General features: G+C 46.8%; 1 protein-coding gene across 2 annotated transcripts in view; it reads right to left on the bottom strand.

Moving 5' to 3' along the window:
• CACNG5 (calcium voltage-gated channel auxiliary subunit gamma 5) overlaps positions 1 to 10,187 on the bottom strand; it is a 32,895-nt gene extending 22,708 nt beyond the window's left edge. The window contains exons 1-2 of one of the 2 annotated variants that reach the window (XR_010919623.1): positions 10,013 to 10,187; positions 3,372 to 3,700 (exon numbers count right to left, since the gene is read on the bottom strand). The gene's annotated coding sequence lies outside the window, so the exon portion shown is untranslated. Of the gene's footprint in view, positions 1 to 3,371; positions 3,701 to 10,012 lie in introns of those variants that run through there. The other variant, XM_067547807.1, reaches the window with a different exon arrangement.
• Between the last annotated feature and the right edge of the window lie 6,523 nt (positions 10,188 to 16,710).

Below are 16,710 nucleotides of genomic sequence, written 5' to 3'. Positions count from 1 at the left end.
GTTCATCTGAGAGACCCAGAGTTAGGAACAGCAACCAATCATTACCTAGACCCAAGGGACTTAGAGGCACATGGGATTCACCTCCCATTTTTGCAGACAGGTGTCCATCTCAGAGAAGAGAACTGGCCGGGGTTATAACAGACCCTAAAGCTTTATCTAATTATCAGGCTTTTCTACCCAAACTGGCATCTGGCAATAAGTCTGCAAGCCTGGATTCATTACATCACATGAAACTGATCCAGACAACTAAATTTCAGTCTCCTGGCAGCATCCCAAAAGAAACGGTAATTTCCTACAAAACATACTAACTCTCCATTTCTATGAGAATTAATAGCCCCCAGTGCATCAGTGATGCTAACAGCCAAGGGATATGAACAGGAGGAGGAGTCAGCACAGCTGTCCTCAACCTGCGGCCCCTGGGCTGCTTGTGACCCAACCAACACACCACTGCAGCCATGTGACATCCTCAGGGCCAAATAGGTAGTGTATATATTGTGGGGATGAGGCCCAGATAACTCAGAGAGAGCTGCATATGTGGCCCACAAAGGTAAATAGGCTTTTGCACCTTATTCCAAGACTGGCAATAATTAGACAAAAATAAAGTGCAGTAACTACAGCGCGACACAGTTATCAACTTGATTAACGCTACAATGAGGCACAAAAAAGAGTCAGCATCAAGCTATTTTTTTATATTTAATGGCAATAAGCCAGAACATCTGAGCTGAACAATGCCTAAAGGCCAGGCCATGTTGTTTATGGACACAAATGACGTACGCAGACACTTAGCAAGACTTTGTCTGAAATGTAAAAGGTGTGCAGATGAAGCAAGAGGTAGAGCTTCTGCTAATCTTACAACAACTGCTTTCATGGCTCGATCCAGACCGTACTAAGCTCAATGGAAGATTCCCATTGACATAATGGGCTTTGGAATATGCCCATGGCTGGGACACGACCACATACAAGGTGCTTACGGTTAGTCCCAGTATGACAGCTGATGGGAGGGATTCTAGAATATTTGCTATTTCAGCTGGTGGGTTTAAATGTTCTTATATCAACTCCTCTGCTTTAATATTGCTCAGCGCCTGGTGTGCACCCTTGAAGTAGTGTGACTCATCTTGACAATAGTGTAGACTTGAATATTTTCTCTGTTAAATATTTCCTTTACAATTAAAAACTGAAGTCTTCTAGATATCAATAATGTATCAGTTCCTGAAGCCGCTAATCCTTACAAACACATGGCTTGGCCTTTGCTTGGGATATAGCATCCACTCAATAACCTTGTCCAGGAAAAGGGAAGAATGGAAAAACTTGCTTCTTATTTCTATGCAAGTGGGTATAAGTCAGCTTTTTCCTAGTTTTGTAATTCTCCACTGGATGAAGCTTCAACTCCTCTTAACCCACTGCTCTGTTTTGATGCTGTCTTGCTGAGATTTGCCATTATGACATTTGCCTCTGTCAATGGATTCACTATAAAAATAACCAAATTTTTGTGGGTATGTTGGAGTTCCCAGTATTTCACTGCCCATTTATGTACTGCTGTCTGTCTGCCATAACCAGGGACCACTGCCCCAGAATGGGAGTCTTCGCACCTGAGCTCGGACAAGACAATCTGCTGAGCCTCCATTTCCATACCTGCAAAACAGGAATAAATCCTCTCTCAGGAAGGGGGATGGTGGGATGTGAGGTTAAATTCATGAATCTTTATAAAGTACTAAGAGCCTCAGAGGAAAGGTACCAGGTAGGTGTACGGAGTTAAAATGATCATTCATTATAATAGAGAGCTTACTCCAAGACCACTAATAGCCTCAATAACTGCAGTAGTCATCTGGTGGAGACATGTTCCCTGCACCTTGTACAGAACTTAATTAAACCTCTTCCTCTTCCTACTATTTCCACTGACAAGTAAACTCATGTTTTTCTGGTGCCCAGGATTACTCCCTGGTGTACAATATTCTAAGGAAACCAGGCTATGCTTGTCCAGATTTTATCACTATTCCAGGATTTGGTAGAGTCTGAATATTCTGGACAGTCATGTTTGTTTCTTTTTGTGAACGTGTTTACATGAGCTGGTCCAGTTATGAGGGAAAAAGGTGTGCCCCCAAGGTTGTTACTGCTTAACTGTCTGGCGGTGGAAAAGCCGGGAGCAAACAGGACATCAGGAGACAAAGAAGAAAATCCAGGTATCTACCTGTAGAAAGTGGTCTGCTGACATCATTCCTGGTCCCTGGGTTGCCAAGTGTAAACTACAGCTGACCTCCCCCGCCCAGGAAGGACTAATAACTCACTCAAAAGTCTGGTCAGGAAGCAGTTTTACTCTTCAAATGCAAACACTCAAAGTAACACAAAGTTATTCCCCTGACCAACACAGGCTGCAGAAGCCTACAGACCTTTCCCTTTGTGTCTATCCCACTTGCTCCAAGGCCTTCCATAGGACAGGTGCCAGCTTCCTTGCTGCAGCAATCTTCATCCTCAGCTGAGCTGTTTCAGCTCTTTAGAGGAGTCACCTGACCCCCTTCTTAGTTGAGCCTGATACGGAACAGGCCTGGCTGACCCCAGGCCCTTGAATGGGCAGCCCACCGTGTTCGGCTAAGAAACTGGGATGGGCCTGAGTCCTGTTTCGCCTGGAGGAAGAAGGAAGGTGTCTACATAGCTCCCGTCATGTCTGGATCCATCAGAGAATGAAGGGAACGGACACCAAATGGGTCTTTGCTTGCTCCACAGTTTCTGCTCCTTGCTGTTCATTGCTAGGGAAGTCTCTGCGACTCCTTAGGACTCCTGCTCTGCCCCAGACCACGTGGCTGCTTGGGACCTAAACTCCCCTGGGGATACCATTAGAAGCCAGGAACCCCATTTGGGCCTACTCCTGCCGGGACACTGGGATAGACCTCAGATTCATAAATCAAAATTAGGGCTGCAGATTTGTCACAGGAGGAAAAAAGTCACAGATCGTGTGATTGTCCTCTTTGCCCAGGACCCTGCAGAAGCAACAGCTCCTGGTTTCTGTCCCAAGTGTATCGAGTTGCGCCAACACTCAGGTTTGACTTCCCTGACCCTCCGTCATGACCAGGGGTAGCCAAACCTGAGTGGTGCAGTAACCACCATGCACCAGGTCGCAACTGGGCCCAGCTCTGCAGGACACAGGAATCGCCGTTGGGAGGTGAGCATGGAGTAGGCTTGTTCTCCAGATCCACCCCGCTCCTGACCTCCCCTCCACACCGGGCCACGATTAGGGTTGTGGTGCCAGGTGCAGAGGGTGTTGCTGAAAGTGATCAGTGCCCCCTAGCTAGAGCAAGGAACAGGGCTTCTTTTTTTTTTTAATCAAACTCAGAAAGCAGCCCCATGACTTTTGCTAAATTTACCATGACCGCGCAGTGATTTTTGATTTAAAAAAAAAAAAAAAAATGCCACAAGAAATCTGCAGCTCTAATCATAATAAAGTTTCCCACAGAAAAGCAAAAATACAACAAACAAAGATATTCCTGGCCAGGCACATTATCAAGGTTTGGGATGATGCATTTTAATCAAATATTTAATTTCTTCTGAGAAGACCCTGGGAGCACAGGGCTTGCCCACGTGTATCGCAGCAGAGTTGAGTGGGTAGGTTCCTTCCCGCTTCACATCACTCCCCATGACGCATGTGGGCCTCTGGTCTCTGTGGAGAGGGATTTCACCCAGAAGTACAGGACGGGGGGAATGTGCACTGAATGAGAAAACAAATGATCAGTGAGCTGTGTTGGATCATTGGGTGCCATCTGCTATATTCCTGTTTTACCTCAAAACATCCTCCCTGTGCACTTGTAAGCACAGTTACAACTAGATAGCTCAATAACGTTCCAAGACAATGGAGACATGATTTTATTTAATTGACGCTGGGATTGTCCAAGTTACACAACTGATGAATGGGGTCCTGGCATACGTCCTATTTTCTCAGTAATCACCAGAAACAAACGTGGTTGTTTAGGGATAAAATTTTCAAAAGCCCTGTAGTGATTTAGTCTCCTAAGTCCCATTTTCAAAAGAGACTTGGGCACTTGAGACTAAGACCCCAAGTCCCTTGGACTTCAGTGAGACTAAGGGCTTGTCTACGTGGCACCACAGTCCTGACTCCAGGGTTGTAAACACCAGTGTACACCGAAGTGCTGCACTGTAACTTCCCCGTGTGGATGCTGCAGGCGCAACTCAAGGGTTCCTAGTTTGTGTTAACAAACGGGACTACATTAATGCAAACGGGAACTACATTAATGCATTAATTAACCTCTTCAAACGGGACTACATTAATGCAAACTAGGAACCTTTTATTTTGCGTCTGCAGCATCCACACTGGGGAGTTACAGTGCGCAGCACTTTGGTGCACACTGCTGTATGCACCCCTGGTGTCCGCACTGCAGGGAAGCATAGGCATAATCTTAAACTCCTAAGTCACTTGGGTGCTCTTGAAAGTTTTACCTTAAACCTATGTCTTTAAGACTTATTAATGTAGGTTGTGAAAAGATTCTTAGTATTTATTACATTTCAGTCAATTCTGTGGCAAGAAGTCTTGCATTACGATGTACTGTAAACTCGTGCAGATAGTAGCCTGCAGATATGTTATAAATTCTATGGTAGGTCAACAGGTTATTTCCCTTCCTTATCTTACATTCCAAAACTAAAGCTGAAGCTGCAAGTTTCCTGGTAGGGACTGTGGCAGATGGGAATTCATTCAGCTCAGTGAATATATTCGACAGCTACCGTAGTGCTACAAGGAATTGGAGAAATAAACATAAAAATCTGTCTGAACCCTGGCTATCAAGCTTAACAGCTGCGCATCAAGCACGGACAGATAAAGGAAAGGGCTCTTCGGGGACCTGCTCATTCCTTATTTTGCATGCTTAACAATCCCAGAAAGCTCTAAGGGCCAAACCTTGCTCATGCAAATATTCTCACTCAAGTCAATGCAGATGCAGAATTTCTCCCAGACAGCATTTACCTGCTGGTGCAAAACAGCCTTAAAGTAGCTCTAGTCCAGCTAGTTCTGGAAGGACCAGCAGTGGTGCTGACCCAGGATACGTCTACATTTAAAAGGCTGCAGCTGGGCCACTCTAGCACTTCAGTGTAGACACTTACTCCAGCGAAGGGAGAGGTTTTCCCATCACTGTAGCTAATCCTCCTCCCTGAGAGACTGTAGCTAAGTGGATGGAAGAATTCTTCTGTGGACCTAGTGCTGTCTGCACTGGGGGATAAGGCTTAGCTACATCTCTAGCAGTGGATTTTTGTCATTCTTTGTATTCTCATGGTGCCTAGGAGTCCCTGGTATATACCAGGACCACCTTGTGCTACCCACTGCACAAACACAGACCAAAAAAAGCAGTTCCTGCCTCAGAGATGAACGTAAGAGCCGTCATTAGTCTACTCTAATTTACAGTGCGGGGTCAAAGCCACTGTCTCCCCCCCTTCCTGAACCGCAGTCTGCACCCCTTGTCTGCTACAAAAGTTACGAGCCTAGAAACAGCAGCACATTAGTTGCTAAAATTAAACCAAGATATATGTGATTTGGGAATTCAAAGGAAAACACGGAAACAAAAGGCACTTCGTCAGAACAGGGCTAATATGTTAATATTCCTACAGCAGGGTTTTCTTCAGACTGTCAGATAATTATCTCCCACTGTTCCCCTCACAAAAATATAAAGTGGCAAAAAAAATTGGCTTTTAACATACCTGCGGTGGGGACTTATATTTTCCTCACTGCGCTTTTTGATAGAGAAAAAAATGCTGAACATCTCTGAGCAAGGCTTGTAGGTAATGAATGGTTAGCTGGGGCAGCAGCACTACAAACCAGACAACAGCTCTGTACAAAGCAAACAAGCACCCCGTTGCTGCTCCTTGGAGAATGGTGCGATTGTATTTAGGTTAGAAAGAGGGGTCTGCCCTGGGTTTGATTCACGTCTGAAAAAAGCGACTGCAAAAGATGCTAAAACGTCAACCTTAAGGAGTTGGTAGTTTTACCAAATGTTAAATAACTAGCCAACAGTTTCCTGTATGCAACAAAACCCCTCCAGCTAACTGACATGATGGCTAAAATGCCAGCTTTTATAGCGCACAATACTTTCTGCGGATTTTAATAACCAGTGTTTGCAGAAGTGAAGACAGACTTCATGTCTCAGTTCACACTGCAACACATGGTCTCTAATATTTGTATTTATACTTCATTTAACAAGCAGATCAGGTGTTTTTCATATTGCCTCACTTGAATTCACATTGTCTTCTCCAGCTGCAGTGCATATTGTCTGTAACCCTCTCACTTTCCTGGGTACAGAAGATTTTTATATCCGCTGTGCAGCTATGCACCTCACTTTTTCATACCAAGACTTCATTATTGCTGTGCATGACCTGGAATCACAGTTTTAGCATTGAGACGAGGTAGATGAGGTAATATCTTTTATTTGACCAACTTCTGTTGGTGGAAGGTACAAGCTTTCATATTAGCATTGTTGGTTCTACAGCGATGAAATAAGTCTGAAGGCTCTTTTTTCTCCCCAACGAGGTCTCTCTCAGGAAAACAACCACATGTATACATAGCCTTCCTGTGCAGATTTGGGGAGCACAGGCTGACTTTGTTGAAGTGATAGAACTAAGATCCAAAATCAATCAAGGGGCCAAATCCCCAGCTGCTCGTAGATTGTCATATCTCCATTGAGCTACAATGATTTACCCAAGTTGAGACTCTGGCTGAAAGTTATTAGTCAAGCAAACCCACTATAAATTGCAAATTGTTTTGTTGGCAGAGTTCCCCAAATCAATCACTTGACTAACTCCAGTTTGTCTTTTGATGATTTTAACAAGTTGACGCCAGTCAGACTGGGATATAGAAAATGAAAGTTTGAGGAATGTCCTTACTTACAGAGAAAGAAAGAGCAAAATAAAAGCAGAGAGCTAATAAATTAATTAACAAATTTAAAATTTAGTGGGGGAATTTATTAACTGGCACATTCCAATAACTGAGTGACCAACCGAAGTTGAACGAGTGACAGAAGAGTTGTATAGTCCTAGGGATTTAATGCTTCCCCGGTCCTGAGGGAAGGAGAAAACTTCTTTGTAAACAGAAACTGTGTTTATTCAATGGCATTATCCTGCAGGATAGAGGGAATTCTACAGCTACAGGACTCAAAGCTCCTAAACCGGTCTAAATCACAAGCACTCTCTCTTTTGGGATCAATCCTGCAACCAAATTCCCACTGAAGACAGTAGGGCCTTGTCCACACTAGCACTTACGTTGGCAAAGCATAAGCCCTTGAGTGGACAGCGCTAAGTAGGCGAGAGATGCTCTCCTGCCAACATAACTACTGCCGCTCGATTAGATGGTTTTATTATGTTGGCGGGAGAGCTCTCTCCCGTCAACAAAAGGTGGCTACCCAAGTACTCTTTCAGTGGCACAGCTGTACCGATACAGCTGTGCCGCTGTAAGTTTAAGTGTAGACTAACCCGAAGTGTTTAGTGTGATGAAAGACTGCAGGATCCAGGTCCTGAAACTTCTTTTTGTTAAAACTAAAGGGAATAGAGAAGTTACTAAGTTGTAGTAATTGCAGCTGGATGGAAAAAACAGAACAAACACAAGACAGAGCAGCCTCAGAAGCTATCCATCAGTTATTTCATCACAAATCACCTCTTCTTTAGCTAGGACCCAGCTCATCATTTTGTTGAGAGTTTAAAAAAAAAAACAAAGAGGACCACTCAGGATTGGGAGACACTTCAGTACACTGGCCTTACCTAGACTAGGTTAAAAGGTGTGTTGTTAAAATGCATTAGCTGACACGTTCTGACACATCTGACAATCCAGTACAGATAAGACCCCACTCCTTGTTACACATGATAAGTGTGGGGGAGAGCCTAACCTTTTAACTAAATCAGTTCAGCATGTGGGTAAAGTCTACACTGCCTTGTTTGGACTGGACTTTCTACACACAAAGGTCGTACCTCATTAACTATAATGGCGTAGCTATAGTGATACAACCTTCTGGCGCAGATGCAGTTATACCACTACAAAAGTGCTGATACTGGTATAGATTATTCCTCATATGGGAAGGGGAATAAACTATACAAGTGTAAGGCATTTTTACCAATAACTGTGTCCACAATCGGGGTTGTATTGATATAAGTAAAGAAATCACACCCAGTTATACCAATACAAATACTGTGCACAGACCAGTTAGAACATACTACACCTCCTGTCTTTCATCTTTAGGCCGGCTGGAAAATATTGGGTAATGAGGTTAGACTTCAATAGCCTTTGTACAACCATCACAAACCTTCTCTCAGCATCACACACAGAATTTCCTCAAAATGAATGAATTCCCTGTACCATTTACACACCAAAAAACAATAGTAAGTAAACAATTAGATCATGTAAGTGTTTGATGGGCATGGATAGGAGATCCGAGGCTCACCTATGGTCAGCTTCAATACGCAGGCCAACACAGCACCTCCTGGCGAGCCCAATACATTACCTTAAATTAATGTCTTTAAGCTTTCTGGCTTTGACATCAAATTAAGTTACATAAATCACATACCACTGTGATTCCTTCCCCTGCAACCACTCATCTGACCTTCCTTGGTGTAGCCTGGCCATATTCGATGCAGTATTTTATAGCAGAATATTTTAAATGGGAGCTCATGTCAGAGAATGAGAAGAAATAGCAAAGCATCCAGTAGTTACTAGACAAGGGTTAGCCAACCAGTGGCTAACATGGCAATTAGCATTTCATCTGCATGAACAGCTAATGTCTATCGAAGCCAGAGGAGAAACCTAATCCCAAATTAGTGTTTTCCTTTTGGGACCCTGTATATGTTCCAAGCACCCTTGTTGTATAACGCTGCATTTGCTACCCTCACATTAAAGAAAGCTGCCTGTTATTGCATGGTGCTGCTCTTGGTGCTGATAACTGTTGTCTTGCCCACTGTGTTATATTTATACTGCTTCTTACAGTTTATTAGCACCCTTCCTCCCTCATCACTCTGTCCCTGATGCTGTGTCACATGCTAACACCTTCCCACTCAACACACTGGCAGGGCTGGAACGGAGGGGGACAAAAGTGTTCCACCTGTTATAACACAGCGCAGCAGAGTTATTCTCTGGTAGCTTTGGTTTCCACAGTTAACTCTGAAGTCTTATATCACCTAGGCACAGGGGGAGGGGAGGCAAGAAGGTGGCCTGCTATTACTCCCCAGCAAATTGGAATAGCGGATACTGCAGGTTTTGCCTCAACCTCCTTCATATGCCCCAGTTCCCCACCCCATCACAATCTGCATCTCTATTCTCCCAGCTGTTAACACCCCCCTGCCACACACACACACACATGTGTCCTGATTCAGCTGCTCTGTGGGCATTTGGCAAAGGGCAGAGCCAGGGAAGCGGCTTCGGCGAGGTTTCCCTTTCCTGGCGCTCATGCTTCAGATCAGTCCATTCAGAGTTTGCGCTTCCTCACAAAGAGGAAGAGGAGGAGGAGAAGAGCACATTGTCTGCTCTCAGCCTCCACCCAGCTCCCACCACCCAGCAAAGAGACGCTGCCCTGCATCGTCAAGCCAAAGGAAACATTTCAAAATAACTGGACCTCCGGCTGGATCCCACCTTGCCTCTTTGTTCGTGATAAAGGCCCTTCCTCTGCAATGCCCAGATCAGCGCCCAGGGCGAGGTCTCTTCTCCCCCCAGTCGCTCGCTCGCTCCAAAGCCCCCGTGCAGAGGAGCAGATGGGATGCTGCACTAGCCGGGCAGAAGGGGAAGCTTTCCCCTAAACCGGCCCAGCCTTGCTCCCATGTGCTGCTCGCCAGACAGCAGGAGGCGGAGGATGGTGCATGGGTCGGTGCGTGCCTTTCAAACACCCCTCCCGGCAGAAACCTGGTGCCTGAAGAACCCGCTGCACAGCCGGGAAACGCGTGTGAGTGCACGGCTCTTTGCACACTGGCCCTTTGCACAATGGCCCTTTGCACACGCGCACACACACCCCCTCGCTGTTAAGAGCTCATGCACAGCGGCTCTTACCTGTGGACTGCCGGCGACAGCCAGGGTTTCTCCTCCCCCCGGTGATCTGAACTTAACAAGACCCCCCCCGCCCCGCCCCCCGGCTCTGCAAAAGGCCGCCTCGGCACGCAGACACCGGCCGGCGAGAAGGATGCGCTCAGCTGCTGGCGGCAGGGCCGGGCGGGGGGCATCGGCCAGTGGGAAGAGGAGCCGTGTGAGCCCTCGGTAGCTCCCGCGCCGGGTTTTATTCGCCTTCCTCGGGGGAGGGGGGGAGAGAGCCAGGGATGCGTGGAAGGGAGGAGGCAGCAATCACATGGTGTTAGGGGCATGTACTTGCGGGAGGAGGGGCGGGGGGGCAATCCTTGACCCCCTCCCACTTGTCATCCCCCCCTTCCCTCTCCAGTCCTCCCGCTGCAGGGGTTCCCTCGGCTGGGGGGGCAGCATCTGACAACTCACCAAGATCAACTGGCTGTAGAAAAGTAGCTGAGGAGGCTTTTGTCGATGGGGGGACTGTCTGAATGCACACAGCATTTCCCTGGCTGCTTGGTTTTAAAGTAACGTCCCCTCTGCTCCTCTAAACCCACAGCACAGAGTGGGGGACCCGGCTGGAGAGGTGATACCTGCTATGGAGCCCAAGGGGTTGAATTCCAGCAGGCGCCTTTGACATCCCAGCCCGGATGTACCAGTGCCTTCCAGCCCCAAGGACTGTCCCAGCTATCCCTAGAGGGACCACGTCTCACATCATAGATGCAGCCACTTCTGGGGCGGAGGCCTGCGGTTGTTGAACTTCCCCCAAACACTGCGCTGCAGTGGGTGGCGGGAGTTTACCTAGGGCAGTTGGAGATTCTCTCGTTGTAACCTGGTTACTTTTTTTTCTTCTCCTGCTGGTTTCAGAGCTGTTCAAGATATTTTGTAGGAGGCCAGGTGTACACTTAAAAACTAGATCAACTGAGGTACGTCTCTCGGGACTGTAAAGAAGTTTCCACACAATGTGGTGCAGTTAGGCTGACTTAAACCCTGGTGTAGATGTGACTAAGTTGGTGGACCTAGCTACTGCCTCTTGGAGAGATGGATTAACTACACATTGATGGAAAAAACCCTTTTGTGGATGTAGGAAGCATCTATACTATGATGCTGCAGTAAGCACAGCTGCAGCACTGTAGTTGTGCTGCTTTAGTGTGGACATAATCTAAGACACGCATAAAAAGGCAGGGATGAAACCCAGCTCTCTGACTTGCAGCCAGACACAGCACAGAACAGTACAACTTCCCTGCTAAAACATCTTTCAGGCACAATTTGCCCCAAAATGCATAACAGGATTAAACATACACAGTTACAAATGCAAAGGAAAACCACCACACTGAGACGCATAGGTAAGGGAGAAAAGAAGCTTCCAATGGAGATTTAAAATGAGATGGAGCATCACAAGTAAGCTATTCCAGGGGTTGCAGAGGAGAAGATGCTTGCACCAAGATTAGTAAGACCGAAGGGGCGGGGTACAAAAGGGAGACAGAGAGAGAAGAGGACAGATTCAAAGTAATTGCACTGAAAACCACTGAGGCACAGAGATGCTAAGTGTCTCACCCGAAGTCACACAGCAGGTCCATGGCAGAGCCAGGAATAGAACCCACTCACAGCTGGGATATTGGGATATGACTAAAAAGCTGGTATCAGTGTCAGAGATTCTTAGGCTAAATTCCGATCTCCGAGCAGGCAAAAACATATGGACACATTGGGCAGCAGGTCCTTGCAGCCTGGCTACAGCAAATGTTATCGGTTTATGGATGAACTCTCTAGTGGATTAAGCCTTTGATTTGTATTGATATTTCTAAACATAGAGCTCATTCTTTGAAAGGACTCTCAGCATCTAAATACTGTGACTTTACATGTTTCTATTATCAGCAGCCTTGGCAGCAGAATGCCAGGCATATGCAAAAGCTCTTATTAAATAGTAATGGAATCAATGCACTGAAGATAAATTCAGTTTGGCAGCTTTCAATACCAGGCAGTAGAGAGGAGATTTCCCAGTACGAAAATAACAACAGCAATTCTTTAATTATTGTGTGAAAGCAAGTGATCACCTTGGCTCCTGCAAGTTAGTTATTCCATTTCTACTAAATATTGGATCACCATTTCCCTACTACATTATTCATGCATACCTCAAAGTATTTCACAGATTTCCGGTGATTTGGTTTAGAGTCCTGGCTTGCAGCCGGAGAACATGATGATCAATTAGTAATCTCTACTAAAAATAATCTCTGTAATAATTTTACAAGGGATCATTTAAAATACATCCGACAGAAAATGTTCCACTGGTGTTGACTGGCTGAAGTCAATGGATCCATGCTGATTTGCACTAGCTGAGGATCTGGCTAATTGTTTTTTACTTTGGGGCAGATCTATAATATAAGGATGACAGTTGTGCGTTAGCATTGATTTGTTCATGCCGTCATATGGTGCTGTTTTATATACTACAGCCCTGCAGTCAGATCCATGCAAGCAGAACCCGCACCTCTATGGGCCACCAACTGACAATATGTGCATCAAGTTACTCATGTCTGCAAGTCTCTGCAGGATTGGACCTTACATTTGTTCTTTCATATAATATCATGGTGTACAATATTAGCCTCTGCCTGTTTTTCTTTCTGCTACAGTCCAATCCTTTAAGGATAAACTCTTCATACCCTTAGCTCTCTTCGTTTATCCCTGAATCATCTCACAAAACAAAGCCAAAACATAACAGTATCCCTCACATAAAACTCTATTACATTTGGGGGAAGAGTTGAATGATTCCCGATCCCCCAGAGAATATGGACAATACTGAGACAATACTAAGACAATACTAAGACAATAGTATTGACTTAATCTGTCAGAAATAAGGGCTTCACTCATTGGAATAATGGGAAAGAAAGATTGTGTGCCAGGATCCTTAAAAGTAGAGAGTCCACATTCCCTCTAAAGGAGATGCAGAGATGACCCGTCAGGATCTGCAGAGCTCCCATTGCCGGTAAGTTAAGGAGTAGGGGAAAAACAGTAGTTGTCAAACATAAAAGTTGTCCTGCTATAACTAGAGTGCCGTATTTAAAGTGATACACCCTCCATAGTGTGGGCGCAGTTATACCACTGTAAACGTGCTTATCCCACTAGACCTTATTCCCATATGGGACGGTGAATAAGCTACACTGGTACTCGGTCCTGTGACAGGGCATCACCCAACTCCTGGCTGCTTTCTAGCCCAAATCACCCAGAGACCTTCTTCTGGTGAAACACTTTGTGCAATTTATTTATAGTGTTCTCTGCACCACGCTTACAGGCTTGGGCAGCTCTGTGTTTACAACAGCACATGCCAGTGATTCTCAACGGGCGTGGGGAGGAGGTGGGGGTAGTACACAAAGGTCTTCCAGGGGTACATTAACTCATCTAAATATTAGCCTACTTTTACAATAGGCTACATGAAAAGCACTAGTGAAGTCAGTACAAACTAAAATTTCATACAGACATTGACTTGTTTATACTGTTCAATGTACTATACACTGAAATGTAAGTACAATATTTATATTCCCATTGATTTATTTTATAATTCTATGGTAACATATAAGACGGGAAGCAATTTTTCAGTACCAGAGTGCTGTGACACTTTTGTATTTTTATGTCTGATTTTGTAAGCAAGTAGTTTTTAAGTGAGGTGAAACTTGGGGGAAACCAGAGACAAATCAGACTCCTGAAAGGGATACAGTAGTCTGGAAAGGTTAAGAGCCACTGGCATATGCTCCTTAGCTCGAGACAGAAGGTATCTTCCACCTGAGAGCTCTCTCCTGGCTGTGATTCTGAAAAGCCTGCCATTCTCTCCCTTCCATCTTGAGCACCTCCTTCCTGTACCTTTCGACTTCCTGGGCTAATAGATTAATTAGCCATGCAGGTCTCTCCAGCCGTCCCCAACCAATCAATTAGACACAACTTTGCCCTCAGGTTTACTCTGGGGCAATTTAATTGGTAATACCATGATTAGAGTGCTGGTACAGCTGCTCTTGCCACTCAGCGACTCCATCAGTCTGGACTCTGGCGTGAAAGGGATAAAAATTCCTGACAAGGAGAAACTGAATCTTTTTCATGCTTCCTAGTCTCAGAGGCAAAGATTCCTAGACATAAGCACAGAGATGCCCCTGCTGCTTGGCATGGCTTAGCCCTGAAAGACACTTTGAATTGACAGATTACTACAACTCTGTCACCTTTTGAATCACAGACTGAAACTCACTTGAGTAGGTATGTTTGCTTGCTTTAATCTTTAAATAACTTATTTATTTTTTTATAATCAATAAACCTTTAGTTAGTCTATTACAAGATTGGCTACAGGCATTGTCTCTAGTATGAGATCTAAGGTACAAAGTGATCTGAAGAAGTGACTGGTCTCTTGGGACTGGAAGGAACTGTCTGTACTCTATGGACTGTTACAGTGATCTAGGAGTTCACATTTGTTACTGTGTGGTGAAATCTAATTATAGAACATACCACCAGTTTGGGGTGTCTGCCCTGATGTTGGCACTCTCAGTTGTGAGCCACTCCAGACAGCATGGCAGAGAGATAAAACACAGAGCACCCTCCACAAACTAGCAAATATACAGAGCAGGTGGGCATCTATTACCATAAACAATGTAAACAGACAGATATTTATTAGTAGTATATGTACTGTGGCAACACCTGGAAGCCCCACTCAGGGACCAGAACCTCATTGTGTTAGGCACTGAACAAACAGAGTTACTGACCCAAAGAGTTTACAGTCTAAATGTAAGACAAAAGAGAAGCAGTGGAGACGGAGAAGGAAATGATGAGACAATGCTGGTCAGCATGATAGGCACCTGGTGTGCTGCAATCACAGCCTATCCAGTGTCGTTTTTTTAAACCAGTCTGATCTCACAGGGTGTTGATATGGGGACACTGCAATGACAGCGTGACAAGAGGGAAAAGGTAGGAGAAATAAAGCTATTAAGAACTCTACTGCAGGAGTTCTCAAACTGCGGGCCGAGGCCCAAAGGTGGTCCACGACACAGTCCCAGGTGGTCCGCCATGGGCGCGGTTGAGGAGTATGGGGGTGCGGTGCCCCCCAAACTGTAGACATTGGCGGAGTGGCAGCGGGCGATGGCCCCAGCTCAGAGGTGGAGGAGCCCAGTGCCCTCAGCAGGCAGCGGAGGGTGAAGCAGAGCTGCTGGGTGAAGAAAAAGGACTCGGCCCCGATAGGAGGCAGCTCTCAGGGTGCCTGAAAGAGGCGGAAGGTTTCTCAGCCATAAGCAAAGCCACCACGCGCCTCTTGATCTGGCTGCCTGCCTTGCTGAAGGGCCTCAGAGCCCAGCCGGGGGGAAGGGGAGGGGTGTGACAGAGCCAGGCCCAGGCCCTGGCTCCCTGCCCTGGGGAGGGGCCCACAAGGAGGCACAGCTGCCCTGACAGGGAGCACAACACTGCCCCCCACTTGGAGAGTGAGGCTGCAGGTAACCCCTCCAGCATGCCCTCCCAATACACACACCTCTCCAGCCCCCCTCCCCCCACCCCGACTGCACCCCCCCTTTCTCCTCCCCCTGGCAGCATCCTCTGTTTGGGAATCTGGTAACACTCCGGCTGCTCCGGGCCGCCACGCCCCACATTCTGGGGCTGTCAGGCCTCCTCGAGTATCAGCCCCGTGGCCCACCCTAGGGCTTGGCCGTGCACCTCTGTTTCTCCCTGGAGTCTACAACGCCCTGAGCGGGATCGTCAAGGTAACAGCCAGGCTCGGGCCGAGCCCCTGCCTCTGCCCGGCACTGGCAGCCCACGAGCCCTTCCCTCGTTCCCGGCCAGGAGGTGCCTGTGTTGTGCGGCCTGGTGAGTGGGGCAGGGCTGGCAGGTGACCGGCACCCAGCGGGCTGCTGAGGGGAGGGCGTCAGCGCGGGTTGGCCCCTGGCATCTGCCTGGCCCCTTCGCCGTCTCGTTGGCCTCGGTCCCTGCTGAGGCGAGGGGCTGCGCACGCCCCGCGGTGCCCCTCTCCCTGACAGACGCATGTTAATGGTGGGCCAAGGTGCCTATTGCAGCCCCACAGGTGGGCCTCAGGGAACAAAGTGTGGGACCCCCTGGTCTACTGTACCCAAATGAACAGGAACCCAAAGGTTTGGGGGGAGGGGGCATCAGAAGGCCTTTTTTCTCAGCAGAGAGGGGGAGTCCACATGGTTATTTTGCTACCCCAAGTGAGAGAGAGGGAGTGTCTTTAATGGACAGAGCAGTGGATCAAGAATTAGCACTTCTGGGTTCTATTCCTGGCTCTGCCACTTACCCTGTGACATCAGGCAAGTCCCTTAATCGCTCTGTGCCTTAGTTTCCTCATTTGTAAAAGGGGGATAACACTTCCCTACCTCACAGGAGCCTGTGAGGCTAAATTCAAGAACGTTTGTAAAGCAGGTGGATCAGCCTGGGATGGATGGTGCCAGGTATTCACTCTTACTACCCTGGTGGATTCAAGTTCCAAACACTGGCGGTTCTGCCAAGCTGTAATAAGCCTCTTTCTTCATGTAAGCAGGGCAGCTGTGCTTCCCAGGCAGAGTCCAAACCGACAGCCAAGTGCAGTCCCAACTTTCCCACTTTCTTAGCAGCCCTTCATGCTTCATTTCTCACAGCGAAAATCTTTCAGTTAATAAAACCGTTTTTGTGAAGAAGAAACAAGAGGAGCCATTTTCTGCAGGAGGATGCTAGGCAGGAAT

This window comes from Emydura macquarii, unplaced genomic scaffold (genome assembly GCF_026122565.2).
Source record: "Emydura macquarii macquarii isolate MOO-44397 ecotype Brisbane River unplaced genomic scaffold, CSIRO-AGI_Emac_v2 contig_1230, whole genome shotgun sequence".
NCBI classification, from domain to species: Eukaryota; Metazoa; Chordata; order Testudines; family Chelidae; genus Emydura; species Emydura macquarii.
This window is presented reverse-complemented; position numbering and strand designations above follow the sequence as displayed.